This window comes from Marmota monax, unplaced genomic scaffold, assembly GCF_021218885.2.
Source record: "Marmota monax isolate L192 unplaced genomic scaffold, Marmota_monax_Labrador192_F-V1.1 WCK01_AAM20220418_F8-fsc00002, whole genome shotgun sequence".
Taxonomy (NCBI): Eukaryota; Metazoa; Chordata; class Mammalia; order Rodentia; family Sciuridae; genus Marmota; species Marmota monax.
In genome coordinates, this window is record NW_026693571.1 from 12827682 (window position 1) to 12837368 (window position 9687).

Below are 9687 nucleotides of genomic sequence, written 5' to 3' on the forward strand. Positions count from 1 at the left end.
ATGCTGGAAAAAATCAACTATGTACACATCTTTTTTGCTTGTGGTCACTATGATTCATGTGCTCTCACTTCATCTTCTCCCCTCTGGAACCCTTCTATTCACCAACCAACAGACTTACTGTATAACCTCATTCAATAATGTCACTGAGTTTTGGCAGTGAGCTGAAATAGAAATTGGAGCCCTAGACCAAGTAAATGCTGTGTATTTGGCTAAATCACTTGTGGTTGTGTTCTTCAGCACAGTTTCCAAGATAACCACCAGCTCCACTTGGCAACTAGACTCTCCGACAGTTCAGACTCCAATTGTAAATTTGGCTTGGGAGATATCTTCCTGCTGCTGTCTTCAGTGCCAATGCTATCCCTAAGAACTACTATGCAGCCAGGCATGGTATCACACAGGAGGATCTCAAGTTCAAGGCTAGCTAGCCTCAGCAACTTCACGAAACTGTCTCCAAAAATAAAAAGGGCTAGGGATTTAGTTCAGTGGCAAATCACCCCTGGGTTCAATATTATTACTTGCTCTCAGCCCTCAAAGGAACTACTTTGCAATGGTGCCATAATTATTAAGAAAGTGTTATTTTGATGAAACAATACTGCAGCTGGTCCAAAGTTTTTGCATGTCCCTATGTTAGGAAACACAGATGTTATAACAGTTTACCTGGTTATTTACAAAACTAAGATTCCCTTCAGCAATTTGAGATAGCTGGGAAAGATTATAAAATTCTATTAAAACAAAACCAGTAGAATTTGTATTAGCAACAAATACAGCATAAAAACAAATACGGCAAATCTAATATTTTCTAAATATCAGACATTCTAAAATATTCACATTCTAGCGAGACATGGTGGCACATGCCTGTAATCCCATCTGCTGGGGAAGCTGAGACAGGAGAATCATGAGTTCAAAGTTAGCCTCAGCAAAAGCAAGGCACTAAGCAACTCAGTAAGACCTTATTTCCAAATAAAATATAAAATAGGGCTAGGGATGTCGCTCAGTGGTTGAGTGCCCCTGAGTTCAATCCCCAGTATGTGTGTGTGTGTGTGTGTGTGTACACATACATATTAATTTTTTTCATTCTACAATGTCATACATCCACAACTTTCAAAGACGCTTTCTTTCAAGGTATTTTTTTTTTCATTTTTTCTTTATACTACTAGGTATTCAACCCAGTAATCTACCACTAAGCTACATCCCTGTCCCCTTTTATTTTTAATTTTGAGGCAGGGCTTCACTAAATTGCTAAAGCTGGCTTGGAACTTGCTATCCTCCTGCCTTAGTCTATTGAGGCACTAAAATTATAGGTGAGTGCCAACACCCTGGGCTATTTCAAGGTAATTTGATAAGAATTTACTAACTTGGACTAGGGCAGGATGGAAAACAGAGTTTCTGCTAGGTGTGCCTGTGAATCATAAGAAGGACGTCTTAATAAAGTCAGCAAATAAGGAAATACATTTCAATAGTGACACTTGGCTTACAATACTGTGTGTGGGTGGAGTCCTGGAGGAATTAATTGCCAGAGAAATTCTAACTTCAACAAGTGAAACCAAAACAGAGTCCAGTTTTTGTCACCTAATACAAATCTAATGCCCAATAAGGAGTTTGGAGGTGTGTCATAACAAGTCCAGCAGGTGCATTTCACTTGTTCTGGAAGTAATGTTGACCTGTGGATACCTAAGACCATATGCCACTGCATCAAAACCATATCAAACCCTCTGGTTCCTGGCATAGACCAAAACAATAGCAGATATAATGAAAGCCTTAAAAAGAGATCAGTGGGCAGGGGATACAGCTCAGTTGGTAGAGTGTTTGCCTCATATGCACAAAGTTCTGGGTTCAATCCCCATCACAGAGGGGGGGGGGGAGGGAGAGAGACAAAGAGAGATAGAGAGAGATAGAGATAGATATTAGCAAATATATGAATTTAAAGAAAGTAACTTCCTTCATTCCAAATTAATTTTGCATTAATGATTAGTTCAATAAGAAAATAAGTGAAACAATACTGTAATTTTATAAATGCTGTTTATCTTGTTATTGTCATTATCTCTCCTAAATTTAACAAACCAAGAATGACCTATGGAATTTTTTAAGCACCCAAGTGGTATCACGTATGATAAATGAAGAGCTGAGATTATGTCTTTTATTGTAAATTATTTGAAATTGTTACTTTTATTCAGATTGGGAAATAATATATATAGCTGTTCCTCATACTCATTGAAACCCCTTCAGTAATATTACCAGCAACCATTTTCAGTATAAAAGTAGGATGTATAAAGTAACAAGAGACTAAGTTTAATAATAGTAAAGAACTGCAATTGTCACAATCAAAATTATTAATCAATGAGAGTATTCTAATTTATTGATTTGAGTGGGAAACACTATATCTATTATGAGTTAAAAAGCTTGAAAACTAAGTATCAAAATATTTTAAAAGTTCTCCACAAAAAGTAGTTAGATACTAGTCTGTTAGCAAAACAAATTATTTCTTTTTAATTCTGAATTGCTGAAATAATTAACCACAGTTTTCTCAACAAACAGTAAACATTTAAGCTAAAATTCCTCAGTGTTTTCTTTATTGACTTAGGGCAAATAAGAACTAACCAATGAACTGCTTCTACGCCACAGAGATGAGTAATGCTTCTCCCTTGTAATCATATGAAACAACCTCTAGTATGAATGATTAAAGCAAACTTAGCCACTTTTTAAAGATCTGAATAGAAACACTTACAAACTGAACTACTAAGGATAAGTAGTTTTGGAAATCTGATCTACACAGCAATGTCCATTATTATGCTTTTCCTTCTATCCACCAAATGTCAATTTAATAAATGCCTCCTGAACTTAAGTTTAGCTCTGCAATGCTTCATTAATGCTTCTCTGCTTAATAACATTTTTTTAAAAAAAATCAATATTTTGTTGAAATTTATATTCTATTCCAAATCTATTGTAAAACACACATGCAAACATGTAAAAGAATATAACTTCCCTTTAGTATTTCAACTTTCCATTAAAATGCAAATGTAATGATTTCATTAGCCAGGCAACAATACCCACAGTCTTAAACAAAACCAAACCACATCAATATCTTTTTCTCCTAACATATAACATTATTCCTACGTTGGATCATTTGTTAATGACTATTTTTGGATTTGGACTTTGCCAGTATAATCCCTAACTGGAGTGGGAAAAGTACAATGTATGATTTGAGATTTAAATTTATGTATGTATTCTATTCCCTAGACAGGCAAACACAGAAACATCTCACTAAAATTTAAACAATCAATTTGAATATAACCCTTGCTTCAAATTCTAAACATTAGATGAGGGAGGGAAATCACCTAATGCATTAAAAGTATATCATCATGTCAATAACCAGCAAATAACACGTATTTCTTATTCGACCTTCCCAGGAGTCTATTCAGGCCACACTTTGTCATAGATAGAAAACTCTCTCCTTAGAAACCCGTTAGCTCCATAACATTGGGCAAGCAGTCCCAGAGAAAAGACTCAGCAAGATGTGAGTGAGGAGTGCGTGTGAAGGAGACAGAAGAGAGGGAAGAGGAGAGAGGGGAGAGGGAAGAGAGAGGGACACCCAGACCGCATAGAGAAAGGCAGAAAGATAAAGACCAAAGAAAAGCGAGAAACCAAGAGAGAAAAATTGGATGGGACTGTTACAAATCTGCTTTCCACTCCTCTGCTGGGATTGGGTTTCATTTCTTTAGGCGCCCCTGACCTTGCAGTCTACCAACTCTCAACGCTTCGCCCCCCCCCCCCCCCCGCCCGGCCCCCTCCCCGGGCCTGCGCCTGCCTTTGTGTCTGCCTGTCACTTACCAGGGAACCGAAGGAAGCTGATTCGGGAGAAGCACAAAGCCAGGACACAGATTTGCCCACAAATTCTCTCACACACATTTCCCAGACTGGAAGGCGCTGCCCACGCAGAGCTTCTGGACCTTGAGAAAAGTGGGTTCTGGTCTTGTTTGGGGAACCAGAGAAACTATTCTTTCCTCTTTGACTCAGCGCCACTAACAAAACGCGCGGACTTAAGAAAAAACAAAACTCCACTCAGTGTATTCCAATTCCACTCCCGGTGACATTCGCTTAGTGCACTTCCCAGGAGGGGGACGAGGGGGTAGGGAGCAGCAGACACAAACCAAAGACCCAGACCCAAACCCTACAGCAGATAAAAGGGTCCAAAAACACCCCGTCCGTGTTTCTCCCCAGGGTGGTTTAGGATAAACCAGAGACTCCTTTGACTTCCCCGAAAGAAATAGGGGAAGAGGATTAAAGGGAAAAGTAGTGCCCCCCAAAGCTGAACTATTTTAAAAAGGAAAGCAAAGAAAGAAAAATCACTTTCCTGAGGATAAAAGGCCGGGAAACCGGCTGGTCGGTGTACAAAGGTAAGTTTTCTGGAGAAGGAGGGATCGAGCATGAGTAGGAGAGAGAAGAGACACAGAACTACAGGTTTAAAGGGGTGGGGGGGAATTAAAACTATATTTGTCAGCCATGTTGAAGAAGCTCCAGTAATTTGTGAAGCTTCCCTCTTCCCTCTTGGTATTTGTGGGTGACACTACCAGGTTTGCTCCCCAGTCCCTGGAAGCCCAAGAGAAAGCGAGGGAGAGAGGAAAAGGAGAGTTTCGCGGCAAAAGAGAAGCGCTCTGACCTCGTTCTCGTCCCTCAGCCTTGCAGCAATCCAGCAGTTGCAGTCAGGTCTCCTTTCTAACAAATCCTAAAGGGCAGCCATCTTGCTTCCTTCTGCTTCTCTACGAAAGCAGCCTAGCCCCCGCATCAATATTCATAAGGCAGTTTGACGTCTGTTCTCATCACTCGGCGGGGCCGGCGTCTCGGGGCGGCCGCGCCGAGGGGGCGGACGTGACTCGCATGCGAGCCGGGGCTGGGCGCGCGGCGCTGGCGAGGAGGCGGCGGTGGCCGCCAGAGCTCTCGCCGCTGCTGCCGCTGCCTCCGGCTCTCCTCCGCACAAGCCTCCTCCTCTCCTCCTCCTCCTCCTCCTCCTCCTCCTCCGGTGCCGGCTCTCCTCCTCCGCCCGGATCTCCACCAGCTCCGCCCCGGCCTCTGCCGCTGCCCTGGAGCCCTCAGCTCCAGCTCCCAGGGAGTCAGTCCCCCGCCCAAGGCGTCCCGCAGAAAAGCTCGGGGGCTGTACAATGGGGGTGCGCAGCCCAGACCAGAGCTGCCTTCACTCGGTGCTAGAAGAAGGGGGGAGCCGTGCGCCCGGATGAGCGAGGGGTGGGGGCGGGGAGGGGGGGACCAGGGCAGAGTGCAGGGGAGGGTCCAGCCCCCCCGGGACCCAGAACCCTTGGCTAGGCCTCCACCTGGGTCTTCTGCCCTAGTGGACTCCCTACCCTGCTCCCCACTCTTGGCACTGTGTCTACTCCCAGGAGAAGGCTCAGGGAGGACTCAAGGGAGAGGTGGCCACAGCGCATGGACGTGCATGTAAGATCGCAAATTTCCTGAAACTTTGTTGGTCCCAAGCTCCATCACCCCATTAGAAGTATCCGCGCCCACGCGCACCCCATAGGTCCTGCTCCTCACCTCCTTGCAGGTATCCCAGTACACATCCCTGATGGACCCCTTCCTCCACCACACCCACTGGCACCTTTCTCACACACACCCTGGTGCCATCTACCTTCTCCTCCCAAGCCTGCACCCCATCGCCTTTTAGGTTCACTTGCTTCTACGGTGACATCCTCCCTTCCTTGTCGCCTTAATCTTGTTCAGCAGAAACACTCCTCATTTTCACCAAGGGCATGCCCTTAGTGCTTTAGGGGCCTGTATTTTTAAAGACTTGACAAATTAGGAAATTGACCGAGTCCTGTTCCTCCCCGCCCCGGCCCACCTTCTGTTTACTTTCGCCACGTGGGCTACGAAGGGGAGGGAGTCTCAGGGATCCAAGCCGAGTTTCTCACCAGTAACCCTCTACTTCTCGCTAGTAAGAAATAACCGTGCACTTTCAGATGCTACAGTTGCCTCCGTTAAGTTCCTCTATTTTGAGGAAATTTCCACTTGTACAATTAATGAAGAAACTGTTCCATAAACACTTAAATTCCGAATGACCAAGGTTCGATTTCCCCTGACATTTGGTACTCTGTAAGAACGCCCTTCCACTGACAGTTTTTCTTTTCTATTTTTTCTTTTCTATTGCTGAGTAGTTTTACTTCTCATTTTAATGCTCTTTTTCTAACCATTAGCTTTTTTTTTTTTTTTTAAGACTAGATAAAGAACAAAGCTTGCATGAATCATATCAGATAGTAGTTTTTGGAAAATGCCCTTTCAAGTAGTTTTCATATTAGTGACATTTACATTTTAAATAGGTAATTTGAATACATCTTTTAGGTGATCAGTTGTAATTACAATAACCTTAAATCAGCACTAATTCCATTGTGTGTAGCACACTTGTTTTTGGTTTGGTTTGGTTTTTTTTTTTTTTTTTTGGTCTGTAACTTAACTCTAAGACCACCCCACCACACTCCCACTCCTGTCTGGGGATGGAACCCAGGGCCTAACATATTCTAATAGGCAACATTTCTACCAATGAGCCATAGCCACAGCCACAGTAATTTCTTCAGAAGTGAGGCCTTTATCCATGTTGTAGTATGCACCTGTAGTACCAGCTACTCTCAAGGTTGAAATAGGTGGGTGGCTTGAGGCCAGGGGTTCTGGACTAGCCTGGGCAACAAAGCGGGATATCCAACCTCAGGCATACAAAATCTATGCTGCATCTTGAAAGAAAGAAGGGAAGGAAAGGGTGGGGCGGGGAGCAGGGCCTTACCCCAATTTTTATGAAATCAGTATATTTCCTCCTTGTAAAGTATTTTAAAAGGGTCTGGGTGTGGTGGCAAATGCCTGTAATCCCAGTGCCTCGGGAGGCTGAGACATGAGAATGGCAAGTTCAAAGCCAAATTCAGCAAACGTGAAGCACTAAGCAACTCAGTGAGACCCTGTCCATAAATTGTCTTTAAATACAAAATAGGGCTGGGATGTGGCTCAGTGGTTGAGTGCCCCTGAGTTCAATACCCAATACCAAAAAAAAAAAAAGTATTTAAAAAGGGAACTCTTTCTACATGTCACATTGTTACTAAGAATTCTTAAAGTGTGTCCTAATGAAACATTGTGTAGTACTTTTTGAAACAATTGAATTGCTGCTTTTGCGAGGCTAAGATTTTTTTAAAGTGTTTATTTTCTAAGCATTTCATACTAATTTAAATTTTCAGCTGTTAACTAATGTGTCATTGAGGTCTTGACAATTGTTCATGCACTTTAAATCCTAAAATATTTGAAGGTTTTCTTGTAATTTGTATTTTCAAATCCAGGAAGAGCAGTTTCCCAAGACCAAGACATAGGTAGTGCACAGTATTGCAGAAATGTTGAAGGCATGGACTTTGGAGTTGGACAGACTGAGTGAATACTGTCTCCATTTCTTGCCCACTGTGTGACTTTGACCCTGCTACTTAACTCTGTGCCAGTTTCTTCATCCATTTAACAGTTTGCAAAACAATGGGTAGTTGTGAGGACTAAGATACCAGGTAAGTGCTCAGGTAGATGTTAACTATTACCAGTAGCAAACCATGTGCATCCAGGTGTTTTCTTGACTGACTATAGGAATATATAAGTAATTATGCCTTTTTTTTTTTTTTTTTTTTGGTACCAGGTATTGAACTCAAGGGCACTAAACCTCTACGCCACACCCTCAGCCCTATTTTGTATTTTATTTAGAGACAATTTAGAGACAGGGTCTCATTGAGTTGCTTAGTGTCTTGCTTTTGCAGAGACTGGCTTTGCACTCGTGATCCTCATGTCTCAGCCTCCTGAACCACTGAGATTATACACCCAGCTATGCCTATGCTTAATATGTTTAATAAAGTATGAAAAATATATACATGTATTTGATATAAGTATCTTATGTTCCTTTATTTGTATTATAATTAGGAAAAGAATAATTGAGGTCATCTCATTTTTTCCCCCTTTTTGCAGTTGAAGAGATTGAATCTAGGAGTGCTTTTCTACTGAACTCCATTCCCAACCCTTTTTATTTTTCATTTGGAGACAGGATCTCACTTAAGTTGTCTAGGTTGGCCTCTACCTTGCAATCCTCCTGCCTTAGATTCCCGAGTTGCTAGGATTACAAGCATATGCCACCATGCCCAGCTTCATTTTATCTTTTAAAATCTCTATTTGGCTGGGCACATTGGTGCAGTCCTGTAATCTCGGCAATTTGGGAGGCTGAGGCAGGAGATTTGCAAGTTTGAGTCTAACCTGGGCAATATAGTGAGACCCTGTCTCAAAATAAAATTAAAATAGTGGCTGGGGATGCACCCTAGTAGTAGAGCACCCCAGGACTCACTCCCTAGTAACATAAAAATAATAAAATAAAGTATCAGTTGAAACAGGTGGTTTTTGTCTATCTGGAGTCATATTTGGCTGGCAGTTGGTTTTGTAAGAGGCTCTGAACATTTTCTTGCCAACTTCTTTCTCTGAAACCCCACCCTACCCTTAACCACCATGTCTTTTATTAATTTAAAAGGAAGTAGATTACTGCTGTTGGACACTGGGGCTTCAACAGCAAAAGTAAAATTTTGAAGATCTTTACATTAAAATATTTGCCATGTTTTGTTAATTAAAAACAACAACAAAAGAACTTATTTCTTAGTTGCTGTTTCCAGGAAAGAAGGGATATAGTGTGAATAATCAGGTTTTTACTGGACATTAATGCACATTTGTAGGAGTAATTCAGAGCCAGCTTTTATCAATTGTATGCATACTTGAGATTCCTTCTCCTTTAGGTGTGAATAATGTATTTTAAAAACATATTTACAGTCAATTGTCGAATTCCTTGCCATTTTTTTTAACCTAGAAATAGCAACACTGTTTCCACACAGAGAAATTCTTGCTTCCTTTACAGAGAAAAAAGACTAATAGAACAAACTCCATGACGTACTATTCTGTGTAAGAAAACTGACTTGATTGGCCTGGGCATCTGCTGTCTAATTCAGTTGCTCAGTCACCAGGCCTCTTAGGGTAGAAGCAACTTGGTGTCTGTTGCTGTCCATTAAAGAGCAGACAGCAGCAGTTTGCTTTGCAATGCCCCCTCCCTTTTGCATTGTAACAACAACAAAAAAAAAAAAAAAAAAAAAAAAAAAAAAAAAAACAGGTACATTCTTAATTTCCTCCCAGTTGCAGAATAGAAAATTTTCTTTAAGGACTTGGTTTTCTTTTTAATAGAAAAAAAAAAAAAAGAGAAAAGCAATATTGCGATACATAGTGCTTTGAAAAAAAATATGGTAGTTTAACAGAAACATTAAATCATGGCCTGTTGTTTCTCATCTCTAAAAACATATTTCTGAAGTAAAACAGGATAAAGATTCTTTGTATGGTTAAAAGGCAATTGACCTTCAAAAAGTATTGCATTTGTTGCTGTGAAGGGGCCGTCTTGATTCTTTAGTTTGTGGTATTACTGCACAACATACTGAGGTATGCATTTAACATAGAATGCTAATTTAAACAAAGCTTCAATAGATGAAACATATGTAACTCTAACTTATTTGTATAAATTATTATTATTATTAATAAGAAGTATTGTTGCCTAAAGTCAGGTATCATAATATCATGAGAGCCTTGATAGTATCTCTTTTCTTAATATGATTTCTACTTGCTTTTTTCCGGATCTGATTTGATCTA

General features: G+C 41.1%; 1 protein-coding gene across 2 annotated transcripts in view; it reads right to left on the bottom strand.

Annotated features, from left to right (window-relative positions):
* The window catches only part of Tet2 (tet methylcytosine dioxygenase 2), a 137479-nt gene extending 132584 nt beyond the window's left edge, over window positions 1–4895 (bottom strand). The window contains exon 1 of one of the 2 annotated variants that reach the window (XM_046458925.2): window positions 4658–4895. The gene's annotated coding sequence lies outside the window, so the exon portion shown is untranslated. The other variant, XM_058583801.1, reaches the window with a different exon arrangement.
* Window positions 4896–9687: the final 4792 nt, after the last annotated feature.